The sequence below is a fragment of the Scyliorhinus torazame genome, chromosome 25, assembly GCF_047496885.1.
Source record: "Scyliorhinus torazame isolate Kashiwa2021f chromosome 25, sScyTor2.1, whole genome shotgun sequence".
NCBI classification, from domain to species: domain Eukaryota; kingdom Metazoa; phylum Chordata; class Chondrichthyes; order Carcharhiniformes; family Scyliorhinidae; genus Scyliorhinus; species Scyliorhinus torazame.
This window is the reverse complement of record NC_092731.1, coordinates 17,847,988-17,864,405: the sequence shown is the minus strand read 5'-3', so window position 1 is coordinate 17,864,405 and position 16,418 is coordinate 17,847,988. Positions and strand designations below refer to the sequence as shown.

The 16,418-nt window shown below is 44.9% G+C and overlaps 1 protein-coding gene across 2 annotated transcripts in view; it reads right to left on the bottom strand.

The window, feature by feature from the left end:
* The window catches only part of arhgap35a (Rho GTPase activating protein 35a), a 157,509-nt gene that overhangs the window by 114,470 nt on the left and 26,621 nt on the right, over positions 1 to 16,418 (bottom strand). The gene's annotated exons all lie outside the window — the stretch shown is intronic.

Sequence of the window (16,418 nt, the reverse complement as noted above, 5' to 3'; positions counted from 1 at the left end):
AGCAAATAGTCATCCAAATGTTTGAGTTGTCAAATTGTGGTCAAGAGCTCAGAACCAGCCCCATCAAGACAAAGACAGCAGACTCATGGGAACACCACCACCCATGTGTCCCCAAGTCACATATCATCCTGCCTTTGGAGCAGCACTGTGATTCCAGGTCAAAAATCCTGGAGCAGCACTGTGATTCCAGGTCAAAAATCCTGAAACTCCCTCCCATATAGCACAGGGGCTGGTTTAGCACACTGGGCTAAATAGCTGGCTTTTAAAGCAGACCAAGGCATGCCAGCAGCACGGTTCAATTCCCGCACCAGCCTCCCCGAACAGGCGCCGGAATGTAGCGACTAGGGGCTTTTCACAGTAACTTCATTTGAAGTCTACTTGTGACAATAAGCGATTTTCATTTTTTCACTGAAACTGTATCAACACCACATGGATTCAAGGTAGCAGATCAACACCAACTTTTCAAAGGCAATTAGGGATGAGTATTAAAATGCTAGTCATGTCACTAACGTTCACATTAAAAACTATCCTGCAAGTTTCATTGATATCATCAGAGAAGGTATCTGTTCCTATTTCCTGCTGTATCCCTGTACCTATTAATATTTTCTTCAAGCATTGAATTCCCGCTGACAGCTTTGGGGGATTTCCACATTCTAATAACGTTTGTATATAAAAATTCAAAACCAGCCGATATAGATTTGTTTTTCAATATTAAGCCTGAAGTTATTAACTTTTGCTCCTAATCCACTAACCAGTTGAAATTAAAAAGTTCAACCGTTCGCCTTCTCAAACTTACATAAATTGGAAACTTCTAATAAGAGCCCATCAATTCTCTGCTGAATACAGCTCGAGCTTTACCCAGATATCTCATCACAATTCTACCCCTTCATCCCTGGTTTCATAATAATAATCTTTATGGTCACATTAACATTGCAATAACGTTACTGTGAAATGCCCCTAGTCGCCACATTCCGGCACCTGTTCGGGTACACCAAGGGAGAATTCAGAATGTCCAATACACCTAACAGCACGTCTTTCAGGACTTGTGGGAGGAAACCGGAGCATCCCCACGCAGAAACGGGGAGAACGTGCAGACTCCGCGGAACCAAGCCGGAATCAAACTTGGGGCCCAGCCGCTGTGAAGCAACAGTGCTAACCATTGTGCTACCGTGCTGGTTTCAACCCAGTGAACTGCAGGTTTTCTGCTTTTAACGGTTTCCCAAATTGTGCACACACCATACCTTAACCAATACCTTTTATAGATTTAACGCCATTCTTCCTTTTATACTTAATGATATACAAAACGCAGATATTCCATTTTTCTCATCTCCACCTAGAATTCTGCTTGTAAAGATCATATTACCAGTATTCCTCATTAGTAACTTCAGGTTAATTAACTCTAGTTAACTAAATTAAACTTTCCTTACGGTGCAATTTTTGCCATTCCTTTAAGTCCAACTTTGTATTTTAAACTTTTTTCTATTCATTTGCAGGATGTGGCCGTCGCTGGTTAGGCCAGCATTTATTGCCCATCCCTAGTTGCCCTTCAGGTGGGGAGTTGCCTTCTTGAACCACTGCAGTCCTTAAGATGTAGGCACACCCACTATGGTGTTAGGGAGTTTCAGGATGTAGCCCTAGCGACAGTGAAAGAACGGCGATATATTTCCAAGTCAGGGTGGTGAGTGACATTTATCGGTCTTTTTATTTGATTAAAGGTGTTACAATGACCGTTTTCCAATCCTCTGGGACTTTTCCAGAATTTAAGGATTTTTGGAAGATTACTACCAGTGCATTCATTATCTCTGTAGCTACTTCCTTTAATATCCTGGAATGCAACCCATTAGGTCCATTTCTTCTCTGAGGGTAGTGAATCTGTGAAATTCCTTACCACAGAGAGCTGTAGAGGTTGGGTTATTAAGCATGTTCAAGGCTGAGATAGACAAATTTTTAATCAGTGTGGGAATAAAGAGTTACGGGTAAGGCATGAAAGGGGAGTTGAGGATTATCAGATCAGCCATGATTTAATTGAAGGTGGAGCAGACTTGATGGGCTCTGCACCTAGGTTTTGTGGTTTTATATAGCACCATTAAAATAGAAATAATTTTAAAAGAAGCAATATTGTAGTTCTCAACCCAGCTGAATTCAAAAAAGGTGGATCCCTCACGCTGATTTTGGCTCCTCCCTGGGTTTGGCAGGAGAAGAAACTTTGTCTGTACTTGGTGCATCTTCAAGGTGACATACCCTAGCTCGAAAGACCTTGTGAAGAACCGCAATAGCAAAGCAGTGCTCCAAGTGCCAAGCTTGCCTGAAGCAGCTACAGATTATTTAACAATTTCTGATAAAGTCTTTTTAGGCAGATGGACTTTGTGGTTTTTAAAAGCAGTTCCGAACAAAAGCCCCAAACCTGGGATGTTTATTTAGTTACGGAATTTAAGTTGCTTAAATTACACAATCTCTTAATTTTTCGATACTATTTATCAGCATTGCACAACAATTCCGACCAAAACACCATCATGCTGCTCAATTTAACTTTCTGTAATCAAGGAAATGAGTCCTTAAAATATTTATAGCTGTACTTCCAAATCATTAGTTAAACATATGGCAGGAAACAGTAGAGAAAGTATTAAACAGGGCCATGCTGCCGCAGTTCCCAAGCGTGCAAGAAACTGGGGTTTCCTCACACACTATCTAGATTATGGCCAATCTTCCTCTATTTTATAAGTTGCAAGTGAAGTTATAGACTATATGGTCTGCTTGATCTCAGCAAAGGCTGATTTTCCCCCCTCCTCTCCAGTTCTTTGCCCCTATCTGATGTTTCAATGGCACTAGTGGCCAAGGTACTTATAGCACATTTTTACTTGTGATTCTATATAATGGTTACTAGCAGACCATTTACCCAATGTGTGTGTGTGTGTGTGTGGGAGGGGGGGGGGGGGGGGGGGGGGGGTATATTCCACTATATATCCCATAGTGCATATTTATAATGCAGTGAATGGTTGAAAAAGCCAAAGGTACAAATAAAGTCAGTCAATTAATGCTTAAATCTCTTTTCAGAATTAATTGGACATTGATGATCATTCAACGTGCTTCAGTAAATACAAATGTCCACACCAATATTGAATCCAGAGTGGTACAATAATTGTGCCGCACACATGCAATCCCGAGTAACATGATCAAAAAGGTGGGCTAGAACTGGAAAGTGTCAACTGCAGCTGTTCAATGAGCTTTATTGTAATTTTACCACACTTTGGGGGAAGTCTCAACACTAGTAAAGTAATCTTTATTGTCACAAGTAGACTTACATTAAAACTGCAATCAAGTTACTGTGAAAAGCTCCTCGTCGCCACATTCTGGTGCCTGTTCGGGTACACAGAGGGAGAATTCAGAATGTCCAAATTACCTAACAGCCCGTCTTTCGAGACATGTGGGAGGAAACCCACGCGGACACGGGGAGAACGTGCAGACTCCACACTGACAGTGACCCAAGCCGGGAATCGAACCTGGAACTCTGGAGCTGCAAGTAATAGTGCTACCGTGCTATATACCCATTTAAAAATGTATTCCGTACAAAAGTCTATTTTTTCTCTATTCGTTAAATATTTGTTGCGACAGCAAAAGTGACTTTGAAAGGCCATGCATCAACCTGCACCTTGCTGCTAAATTTTCACTAGGTAACTCCCCAATCAGCAACAAGGAATGCATCTGCAATTTATACTTATAAATAAATAAATTTAGAGTACCCAATTCTTCTCTCCCGCCCCCCTTTTAAGGGGCAATTTAACGCAGCCAATCCACCTACCCTGCACATCTTTGGGTTGTGGGGGTGAGACCCATGCAGACACAGGGAGAATGTGCTAACTCCACACAGACAGTGACCCGAGGTCTGCAATTTATACTTAAGCAGCTTTAAAGTTAAAATAGATGGAGTGTGAGGATATCAATCATATTGCTTTTTAAACTTTTTTTTAAAAATGTAGCTCGAGTGACTATCTCTCTTCAACACAAACCAGAAAACCCCATTCTGATCAATGGAACATCAGGAAACAATGTTCTGCTCGATTGCAGAGTAACCCAGCTAGCAATTTTTCTCTTCACTCCTGCCGATGCCTCATTTGATATCCTGCATTATCCACCATCGCACAACCTGCCATTGTGTCTCGATAGATGATTAAACTATGGTTGTCAATTTGGAATCCTTTGGGGAGATCAAATAAATGGTTGATGGCTGGTATCGACACCCGTTTAAAATAAATATAATAATAATCTTTATTGTCACAAGTAGGTTTACATTAGCATTGCAATGAAGTTACTGTAAAAAGCCCCTCGTCGCCACATTCCGGCGCCTGTTCAGGTACTCGGAGAGAATTCAGAATGTCTAAATCACCCATCAAGCACGTCTTTCGGGACTTGTAGGAGGAATCCAAAGCCTCCGGAGGAAACCCACGCAGACACAGGGAGAACGTGCAGACTCCACACAGAGAGTGACCCAAGCCGGGAATCAAAATTGGGACCCTGGAGCATGTCACTTACCAGAGTTCCCCTTAACTTAAGGCACACCCATTAAAGTCAGTATTGTTTCATTTAGGGGCAGCACGGTAGCCATGTGGATAGCACAATTGCTTCACAGCTTCAGGGTCCCAGGTTTCATTCTGGCTTGGGTCACTGCCTGTGCGAAGTCTGCACATCCTCCCCGTGTCTGCGTGGGTTTCCTCCGGGTGCTCCGGTTTCCTCCCACGGTCCAAAGACGTGCAGGTTAGGTGGATTGGCCATGATAAATTGCCCTTAGTGTCCAAAATTGCCCTTCGTGTTGGGTGGGGTTACTGGGTGTTGGGTGAGGTTACTGGGTTATGGGGATAGGGTGGCGGTGTTGACCTTGGGTAGGGTTCTCTTTCCAAGAGCCGGTGCAGACTCGATGGGCCGAATGGCCTCCTTCTGCACTGTAAATTCTTTGACTGGTGCCTCTTACGGCAATCACTTTAATGACCATAATGTGCATAGAGTGGCCAAAGGCTGCTCGACCACAGAGAACATTGCAGCAAGCCCAATCTTGCCTTTATCCAACATCTACACATACATATTCCAGTGGAAGTCAGGATAAGTAAGATCACAAACTATATTTAGTTTTTTCACAGCCTGAAGGGTTGCAGATAGCAATTGTACCACCTCACTGCCAGCCTCCGTGGAAACCAACTAACTCAGCTCAGTCTAGGAATCAAACCCAAGGCGTTGTGTTTATTTTTGCTGGGATGTCATAAGGGACACCATTTCACAGTTTATACACCACTTCTATCATGGCTCATGGCAAGTTAGTAAATACACAGATTTAAAGATAAACTGTTGCCGGGTGATGTTTAGTGCATCATGACCATGAACATCGATTTCAGAATCAAACGAGACAGATTGTACAGCACCACATCTCACAGGCAAATTCATAACAGCTGAAGACTTGTAATAATACAGATTAAGCGCTTTTGCACAAGGTTCACCTGTAAATAATTAAAATGTATCCCTTTCGAGTTGGCAAGTTTGTTACGAGCTATTGAGCTTTAAAACATTTAACGATATGTATCGAGTAGGGTTATGAATGTTATTTAATAAGCTCTGTACCCAGCCAATTAAATAAAAGTGACCCCGTGTGGTACCTCATTGCAAAGGATAGTGCTTTTATGAAATTACACATTTATAGTTGGCCAAATAGGGAATGTGATCATATGCTGACTTCTAGAACATTTAAATACAAAATCAGTAGCTCCTTCCAGCCAAAAACTTGATTTATCGAAACATAATTCCCTTCTTTTCATATTTCCTCATTTCATACTTAAACCATAACTGCCGTCCATTGTGACACATTTACTCAGCAACATTTACTCAGCAACGGGGATCAGGAAAAAATGAGAACTAGCTTTATAAAGACAGGCACAGAATACAAAAGCAAGGATGTTATGCTAAACCTTTATAAATTTCTGATGAAGCCTCGGCTAGAGTACAGTACAGTATCCAACTCTGGACACCACATTTCAGGGAGGATGTCAAGGCCTTTTAACAAGAGATTTATCAGACCCATAGAGTAAATAAGGAAACGCTGATTCCACCACCAGAGTGTTGGCAACCAGAGGACACAAATTTAAGATAATTGGCTGAAAAATAACAGGGGATTAATTTTTTTTATTTTTAAAAACACACCATTGTGATTATTTGGAAACAGTGCCGAATGCAGATTCAACAGCATCTTCTAACAAGGAATTGTAAACATATGGGATTTTCAGGGTGATGGGAAAGAGCAGAGTAGTGGGACAAATTGAAAAGCTGTTCCAAGATATGCCAGATGGCACCTCCTCTAACCCTAATATGAACTGTTCAAAATCACAGCATTTCTTGGAAGTAAAATGCCTAGGCTCCAATCAACTCAACCTAGCTGCTAACCTCTTCAAGTTCAGGATTTCTGTAATTTTATTTAGATTTTTAACATTTAATTTGATTACAAGCTGGAGAGGAGATATAGTAACGCCCAATGAGTCATTTGATCCGTTTCTCCGCTCTGTCCAATGGAATTTTAAATGTTATCGTGAAACTTCTCTGAATTGGATGTTATATTAAACACACGTGTATCAGTCTCAAATTATTGTTCACTGTGCAAGATCTGGGGCACAAACTTAAATCACATTGGCACGATATAAAATAAAATACTTCTGCTCTATAAAAACCAGAGCTCTTCAATTGCGAAAGAGGGCAGCAGCGAGGGAAATAGGAGGAATTAGAGACGAAAGGGGAGACACGGTGCGAAGGGCAGGAAAGATAAATGAGGTGTTCAAGACCTTCTATGAGGAACTGTATAGGTCTCAACCCCCAGAGGGAGAGGAGGGGATGCGGCAGTTCCTGGACCAATTGAGGTTCCCGAAAGTGGAGGAGCGGGGGGTGGTAGGCCTGGGGGCACCGATTGGGGTGGACGAGGTTATTAAGGGACTGGGAAGCATGCAAGCAGGGAAGGCCCCAGGACCAGACGGGTTCCCGGTGGAGTATTACAGAAAATATGTGGACTTGTTGGCCCCGTTGATGGTGAGGACGTTCAATGAGGCCAGGAAAGGGGGGACTCTACCCCCGACGATGTCGGAGGCGACGATATCGTTAATTTTGAAGAGGGATAAAGATCCGTTGCAGTGCGGGTCCTATAGACCCATTTCATTGTTGAACGTGGACGCCAAATTGTTGGCAAAGGTACTGGCATCGAGGATAGAGGACTGTGTCCCGGGGGTGGTGCACGAAGACCAGACAGGGTTCGTAAAAGGGAGACAACTGAATGTTAACGTGCGACGACTATTAGGGGTGATAATGATGCCCCCAGTGGAGGGGGAGGCAGAGATAGTGGCGGCAATGGACGCAGAGAAGGCATTTGATAGGGTGGAGTGGGAGTATTTATGGGAAGTGTTAAGGAGGTTTGGGTTTGGGAACGGGTTTATTAGCTGGGTTAGACTTCTTTATGGGGCTCCAACGGCAAGCGTAGTTACAGGTCGACATAGATCGGAGTATTTCCGACTATATAGGGGAACAAGACAGGGATGCCCGCTGTCTCCATTGTTGTTCGCGTTGGCAATTGAACCTCTGGCCATGGCGTTGAGAGACTCCAGGAAATGGAGAGGGGTGATTAGAGGGGGAGAAGAACACCGAGTCTCGTTATATGCGGATGACCTATTGTTATACGTGTCGGACCCAGCGGGGGGAATGATAGAGGTTATGCGAATTTTGAGGGGGTTCGGGGATTTCTCGGGGTATAGGCTAAACATGGGGAAGAGTGAATTATTTGTGATACATCCAGGGGACCAGAGTAGAGAGATAGAAGGCTTGCCTCTAAGGAAAGTGGAAAGAAACTTCCGATACCTGGGGATTCAGATCGCTAGGAGCTGGGGAACCTTGCACAGACTTAATCTGACACGGTTGGTAGAACAAATGGAGGAGGACTTCAAGAGGTGGGACATGCAGCCTCTATCGCTGGCGGGCAGGGTGCAAGCAATTAAGATGATGGTCCTCCCGAGGTTCTTATTTGTATTTCAATGTCTCCCTATACTAATCACTGAGACCTTTTTTAATAAAATAGACAGGAGCATCACGAGCTTCGTGTGGGCAGGGAAAGTTCCGAGAGTAAGGAGGGGGTTCCTTCAGCGTAGTAGGGACAGAGGAGGATTGGCACTACCGAACTTGGGCGATTACTATTGGGCCGCCAATGTGGCTATGATACGTAAATGGATGATGGAGGGTGAGGGAGCGGCGTGGGAAAGACTGGAGAGAAAGTCCTGTAAAGGGACGAGTTTAGAGGCGCTGGTGACGGCGCCGCTACCGATCTCACCTAAAAAGTTTACCACGAACCCGGTGGTGGCGGCAACATTGAATATCTGGGGACAGTGGAGGCGACAGAGAGGGGTGCGGGGAGCCCTGGTGGGGTCCCCAATCAGGAACAACCATAGGTTCGCCCCAGGAAGAATGGATGGAGGATTTCAGAGCTGGTTCCAGTTGGGAATTAGGAGGGTGGGAGATTTATTTATAGATGGGACTTTTGCGAGCTTGGGAGCATTGGAGGAAAAGTATAAGTTGCCCCGGGGAAATTTCTTGAGATATATGCAGGTGAGGGCATTTACTAGACAACAGGTGAGGGAATTTCCATTGCTCCCGACACAGGGGATACAGGACAGGGTGCTTTCAGGGGTGTGGGTCGGAGAGGGCAAGGTGTCAGAGATTTACCGAGAGATGAGGGAAGAGGGGGAGGAGTCGGTGGGCGAACTAAAAGGAAAGTGGGAAGAAGAACTAGGGGAGGAGATAGAGGAGGGTATGTGGGCTGATGCCCTAAGCAGGGTAAATTCCTCTTCCTCATGCGCCAGGCTTAGCCTGATTCAATTTAAGGTGCTACATAGAGCACACATAACGGGAGCAAGATTGAGCAGGTTCTTTGGAGTGGAGGACAAATGTGGGAGGTGTGGCGGGAGCCCGGCAAACCACGCACATATGTTTTGGGCATGCCCGGCACTGGAAGGGTATTGGAAGGGAGTGACGGGAGTGATTTCGCGGGTGGTGAGGGCCCGGGTCAAACCAGGCTGGGGGTTAGCTCTATTTGGAGTTGCGGAAGAGTCGGGAGTGCAGGAGGCGAAAGAGGCCGACGTTGTGGCCTTTGCGTCCCTAGTAGCCCGGCGCAGGATCCTACTCATGTGGAAGGAGGCGAAACCCCCCGGACTGGAGGCCTGGGTAAATGATATGGCGGGGTTCATTAAACTGGAGCAGATAAAGTTTGCCCTGAGAGGATCGGCTCAAGGGTTCACCAGGCGGTGGCAGCCATTTCTCGACTACCTAGGGGAACGTTAGAGGGAAGACAGATGACCAGCAGCAGCAACCCAGGGGGAGGGGGGGGGGGAGGGGGGGTTTAGTTTAGGTCAAAGATAAAGGGGTTTTGTTACTTGTGTATTGTTTAAAATTTCTGTATTGTTATTGTTGCGTTTGCTTTGTAAGAGGGGAAAAATTGTTGTTTGGGAAAAAATTTTCAATAAAACATTTATAAAAAAAAAAAAAAAACCAGAGCTCCAATTCTGTGCAAACTGTAGTTATGTGGCTGCTTCTATTAACTGTCCACCAAACAACCATACATTTCAGAGATGGCAGACTGACTAACTATTAAATGGGCCAGGATGAACTCCCCCAGTGACTTTGTGGGTATGTACAATGTTGGATGTGGTACGGAGTTATGCAGACCACAATTGCCAGATTCCTTGGCCTGTACTTCAGTCAGCTCATCTCTATCATGACAGGAGGAACAGTCCTACAAACTCAGCTCATCTCTATCAGGACAGGAGGAACAGTCCTACAAACTACTGAGCACTCTCATCTGAAAAATACTCGAGTGGACATCTGACAAGGACAGGTCTCCATTGACAATTTTCATGCTGGATTAGCCTGCAGACACATTATCATGCAAAAAAAATAGTTGTCACCAATTTAAAAATTGATACAGTGGAAGATTGGACTATAGGAACAATAGATTAAAAGAAAATAGAACAGTGTCATAAAAGAAACCTACAAGGCAGAATTTCAATGAAAAATATCTGCCTCGTTTTGTTGCTTCAAAAACAAATCAGCGGTTCCCAAGACGTGCCAAGTATCCAGGCTGTATTCTCATAGCTTCCATCATCAGAAACCCCATAATATACTTCAGCTGATAAAAACAGACGCTAGACAAAAGAAACATGCTAATGGTTATTCTGTTGTCGAGGTTTGTTGTAATGTGTTTCTGGTATAATACTTTGAACTGCTCTCATCACTAGTCAATAACATTGGAATTACAGCTCAAAATGCTCTCACTAGTAACAGTGCAAATGATCGCAACGCCCTACGTGTGCTGCACAGTTTATGTAGAGGCAGTGACATAGCGGCAATGTCACTGGACGAGTAATCCAGAGAACCAGGTTAATTCTCTGGAGACAATGGTTCAAATCGCACCATGGTAGTTGGTGGAATTAAAAGCTAGTCTCAATAATGGCGGCACGGTAGCAGTGGTAGCACTGTTGCTTCACAGCTCCAAGGTCCCAGGTTCGATTCCCGGCTTGGGTCACGCAGAGTCTGCACGTTCTGCTTGTGTCTGTGTCTGTGTGGGTTTCCTCCGGGTGCTCCGGTTTCCTCCCACAAGTCCCGAAAGAAGTGCTGTTAGGTAATTTGGACATTCTGAATTCTTCCGGTGTACCTGAACAGGCGCCGGAATGTGGCGACTAGGGGCTTTTCACAGTAACTTCATTGCAGTGTTGGGGTGACGATGAAAACTTTTGTTGATCGTCATAAAAGTCCATCTAGTTCACGAATGTCTTTTAGGAAAGGAAATCTGCCGTCCTTACCTTTTGCGACTCAAAACTCTCAGCAATGAGTTTGCATCGTACCCACACCTCTGAAATGGCCCAGCAATTAGGGATGGGCAACAAGTACTGCCCTTCAGAGAGTCGTGAACACAGCCCAGTCCATCACACGAACCTGCCTCCCATCCATTGACTCCATCTATACCTCCACTGCCTTGGAGAAAGCGGGCAGCATAATCAAAGACCCCTCCCACCCAGCTTACTCACTCTTCCAACTTCTTCCATCGAGCAAGGGATACAAAAGTCTGAGAACACGCACGAACAGACTCAAAGCCAGCTTCTTCCCCGCTAATACCAGACTCCTAAACAACCCTCTTATGGACTGACCTGATTAACACTACCCCCCTGTACGCTTCACCCAATGCCAGTGTTTATGGAGTTACATTGTGTACCTTGTGGTGCCCTATTATGCATTTTCTTTTCTTTTCATGTACTTAATGATCTGTTGAGCTGCTCGCAGAAAAATACTTTTCACTGTACCTCAGTACACGTGACAATAAACAAATCCAATCCTTGCCAGTGACACTCACATCCCATGAAAGAGGGGAAAAAATAACAAAATTGCAGTAACTTCCTTGATGGCCTTTAACTTCAACAAAACCTGAACTCCATAATCTACATCACATCCTATGAAAAGTCATGCTCACCTATTATAACTGCCCTTGGCAACCGCAAGGGACTTTCCATTCCTCAATGCAGATTTATAAATCCATCTTGCTGCAACCTAACTCTGCAACCTCCCCCTCCAGTCTAATATCCTGTCCACACCATTTGCTCAACCAACTCCCATTTACAACATGTTTCTGCTTTTTTCCTACACTCCACAACCAATGGCAGTGCTTTGAGATTTTCTCTCACACTTTGATTCCAAGTCTTTCTGCTTTGTTGTATCGCTCCCCCTTCAAAAAAAAACTCTAAGATTCTCCCCTCTACTTCCTTCCCAAACTTGCCTTGATTGAGTCTCCAACAATGAAGTCTCTTATGGTGTTAAACATAGACTATAATATGGTGCCACATGGCAGGTTGGTTAGCAAATTGAAAATGTTTGGGATTGATGGGTCCTTGGTAGCATGGATTAGAAGTTGGCCAAGAGATAGGAACCAAAGGGTAGATATAGATGGACATTTTCAGACTGGAGACAAATTGAAAGTGGTGTTCCCCAGGGCTCAGTGTTGGGACCCTTGCCTTTTCTGATTTATATAAATGATTTAGAAGTGGGTGCTGAGGGCAAAAATCTCTAAATTTGCAGATGATACTAAGCCAGGGTGACGATGAGCGACTTCAGATGGACATTGACAAGTTGGTCAAATGGGCAGACACCTGGCAGATGAACTTCAATGGAGCAAAATAGGAGGTAATGCATTTTGGTAGAAGACAAATGGGGGGACAATAAGCCATGGGGTGCAGGTCTCTGGCACAGAGTCAGAAGGGAAGGGGGGAGAGGAGTAGAGCATTAGTCATTGGAGACTCCATAGTTAGGGGGATAGATAGGAGATTCTGTGGGAACGAGAGAGACTCGCGGTTGGTGTGTTGCCTCCCAGGTGCCAGGGTGCGTGATGTCTCGGATCGTGTTTTCGGGATCCTTAAGGGGGAGGGGGAGCAGCCCCAAGGCGTGGTCCACATAGGTACCAACGACATAGGTAGGAAAAGGGATAGGGATGTAAGGCAGGAATTCAGGGAGCTAGGGTGGAAACTTAGATCTAGGACAAACAGAGTTATTATCTCTGGGTTGTTACCCGTGCCACGTGATAGCGAGATGAGGAATAGGGAAAGAGAGGAGTTGGACCCGTGGCTACAGGGATGGTGCAGGAGGGAGGGTTTCAGATTTCTGGATAACGGAGGCTCATTCTGGGGGTCGGTGGGACCTCTACAAAAGGGATGGTCTACACCTGGACCTGAGAGGTACCAATATCCTGGGGGGCAAATTTGCTAATGCTCTTCGGGAGGGTTTAAACTAGTTCAGCAGGGGCTTGGGAACCTGAATTGTAGCTCCAGTATACAGGAGGTTGAGAGTAGTGAGGTCATGAGTAAGGTTTTAAAGTTGCAGGAGTGTATCGGCAGGAATGTGGTTTAAAGTGTGTCTTCTTCAATGCCAGGAGCATCCAGAATAAGGTGGGTGAACTTGCGGCATGGGTTGGTACCTGGGACTTCGATGTTGTGGCCATTTCGGAGACATGGATAGAACAGGGACAGGAATGGTTGTTGCAGGTGCCGGGGTTTAGATATTTCAGTAAGCTCAGGGAAGGTGGTAAAAGAGGGGGAGGGGTGGCATTGTTAGTCAAAGACAGTATTACGGTGGCAGAAAGGACGTTTGATGAGGACTCGTCAATTGAGGTAGTATGGGCTGAGGTTAGAAACAGGAAAGGAGAGGTCACCCTGTTAGGGGTTTTCTATAGGCCTCTGAAAAGTTCCAGAGATGTAGAGGAAAGGATTGCAAAGATGATTCTGGATAGGAGTGAAAGCAACAGGGTAGTTGTTATGGGGGACTTTAACTTTCAAAATATTGACTGGAAACGCTATAGTTAGAGTACATTAGATGGGTCCGTTTTTGTCCAATGTGTACAGGAGGGTTTCCTGACACAGTATGTAGATAGGCCAATGAGAGGCGAGGCCGTATTGGATTTGGTACTGGGTGTTGAACCAGGACAGGTGTTAGATTTGGAGGTAGGTGAGCACTTTGGTGATAGTGACCACAATTCGATTACGTTTACTTTAGTGATGGAAAGGGATAGGTATATACCGCAGGGCAAGAGTTATATATGGGGGAAAGCCAATTATGATGCGATAAGGCAAGACTTAGGGTGCATTGGATGGAGAGGAAAACTGCAGGGGATGGGCACAATGGAAATGTGGAGCTTGTTCAAGGAACAGCTACTGCGTGTCCTTGATAAGTATGTGCCTGTCAGGCAGGGAGGAAGTGGTCGAGCAAGGGAACCGTGGTTTACTAAGGCAGTCGAAAAACTTGTCAAGAGGAAGAAGGAGGCTTATGTAAAGATGAGACATGAAGGTTCAGTAAGGGCACTCGAGAGTTACAAGTTAGCTAGGAAGGACCTAAAGAGAGAGCCAAGAGGGTACATGAGAAGTCTTTGGCAGGTAGGATTAAGGATAACCCTAAAGCTTTCTATAGATATGTCAGGAATAAAAGAATGACTCGAATAAGAGTAGGGCCAGTCAAGGGCAGTAGTGGGAAGTTGTGCTTGGAGTCCGAGGAGATAGGAGAGGTGCTAAATGAATATTTTTCGTTAGTATTCACACAGGAAAAAGACAATGTTGTCGAGGAGAATACTGAGATTCAGGCTACAAGACGAGAAGGGCTTGAGGTTCATAAGGGGAGTAGAGACAACCCCAGTAACTATAGACCAGTGAGCCTTACTTCTGTTGTGGGCAAAATCTTGGAAAGATTTATAAGAGATGGGAGTATAATCATCTGGAAAGGAATAGACATAGTCAACACGGTTTCGTGAAGGGTAGGTCGTGCCTCACAAACCTTATTGAGTTCTTTGAGGAGGTGACCAAACAGGTGGATGAGGGTAAAGCAGTCGATGTGGTGTATATGGATTTCAGTAAAGCGTTTGATAAGGTTCCCCACGGTAGGCTACTGCAGAAAATATGGAGGCATGTGATTCAGGGTGATTTAGCAGTTTGGATCAGAAATTGGCTAGCTGGAAGAAGACAAAGGGTGGTGGTTGATAGGAAATGTTCAGACTGGAGTCCAGTTACTAGTGGTGTACCACTAGGATCTGTTTTGGGGCCACTGCTGTTTGTCATTTTTATAAATGACCTGGAGGAGGGTGTAGAAGGATGGGTGAGTAAATTTGCAGATGACACTAAAGTTGGTGGAGTTGTGGACAGTGCGGAAGGATCTTACAAGTTACAGAGGGACATAGATAAGCTGCAGCGCTGGGCTGAGAGGTGGCAAATGGAGGTTAATGCAGAAAAGTGTGAGGTGATTCATTTTGGAAGGAATAACAGGAAGACAGAGCACTGGGCTAATGGTAACATTCTTGGCAGTGTGGATGAGCAGAGAGATCTCGGTGTCCATGTACATAGATCCCTGAAAGTTGCCACTCAGGTTGAGAGGGTTGTTAAGAAGGCGTACGGTGTGTTAGCTTTTATTGGTAGAGGGATTGAGTTTCGGAGCCATGAGGCCATGTTGCAGCTGTACAAAACTCTGGTGCGGCCGCATTTGGATATTGCGTGCAAATCTGGTCGCCGCATTATAGGAAGGATGTGGAAGCATTGGAAAGGGTGCAGAGAAGATTTACCAGAATGTTGCCTGGTATGGAGGGAAGATCTTATGCAGCAAGGCTGAGGGACTTGAGGCTGTTTTCGTTAGAGAGAAGACGGTTAAGAGGTGACTTAATTGAGGCATACAAGATGATCAGAGGACTGGATAGGGTGGACAGTGAGAGCCTTTTTCCTCGGATGGTGATGTCTAGCACGAGGGGACATAGCCTTAAATTGAGGGGAGATAGATATAAGACAGATGTCAGAGGTAGGTTCTTTACTCAGAGAGTAGTAAGGGCGTGGAATGCCCTGCCTGCAACAGTAGTGGACTCGCCAACACGAAGGGCATTCAAATGGTCATTAGATAGGCATATGGACGATAAGGGAATAGTGTAGATGGGTTTTAGAATGGTTTCACAGGTCGGCGCAACATTGAGGGCCGAAGGGCCTGTACTGCGCTGTAATATTCTATGTTCTAATAGAGACTTCAAAAGAGAGCTGGATATATAATAATAATCTTTATTAGTGTCACAAGTCGGCTTACATTAACACTGCAATGAAGTTACTGTGAAAAGCCCCTAGTCGCCATACTACGGCGCCTGTTTGGGTACACTGACGGAGAATTCAGAATGTCCAATTCACCCAACAGCACCTCTTTTGGGACTTGTGGGAGGAAACCAGAGCACCTGGAGGAACCCATGTTATATATTTGAGTATATATAACATGGACCCGCGACAACGCAGAATCGCCGAGCAGAAACTTATAGCCAAGTTCCGCACACGAGTGCGGCCTCAACCGGGACCTGGGATTCATGTCACATTACATTCATCCCCCACCATCTGGCCTGCGAAATCCTACCAACTGTCCTGGCTTGAGACAATTCACACCTCTTTAACCTGGGGTTACCCCATCTCTGGATCGGTAAAGATTTAATCACCTGCTAATGCTCGCATTCCTAGCATTGTTTGGCATCTTTGAATTTGTCTATATATGTGTTTCTGGAACAGACCTCTTCATTCACCTGAGGAAGGAGCAACGCTCCGAAAGCTAGTGACATCGAAACAAACCTGTTGGACTTTAACCTGGTGTTGTGAGACTTCGTAATATATTTGAGTGATCAATTTAGAGGGCTACTCATATAGGGCTTGGGAATGGGACTAGCTAGGTAGCTCTTTTGGGAGCCGGTGAAGACATAGGCCAAATGGCCTCCTTCTGTGCTGTAAATAACAAAATATCAAAAAATAACAGAAAAAAGTAGGAAGCAAAACGCTGTTAGGTGCAAATATTAAGCAGATTGTTTACTTTAA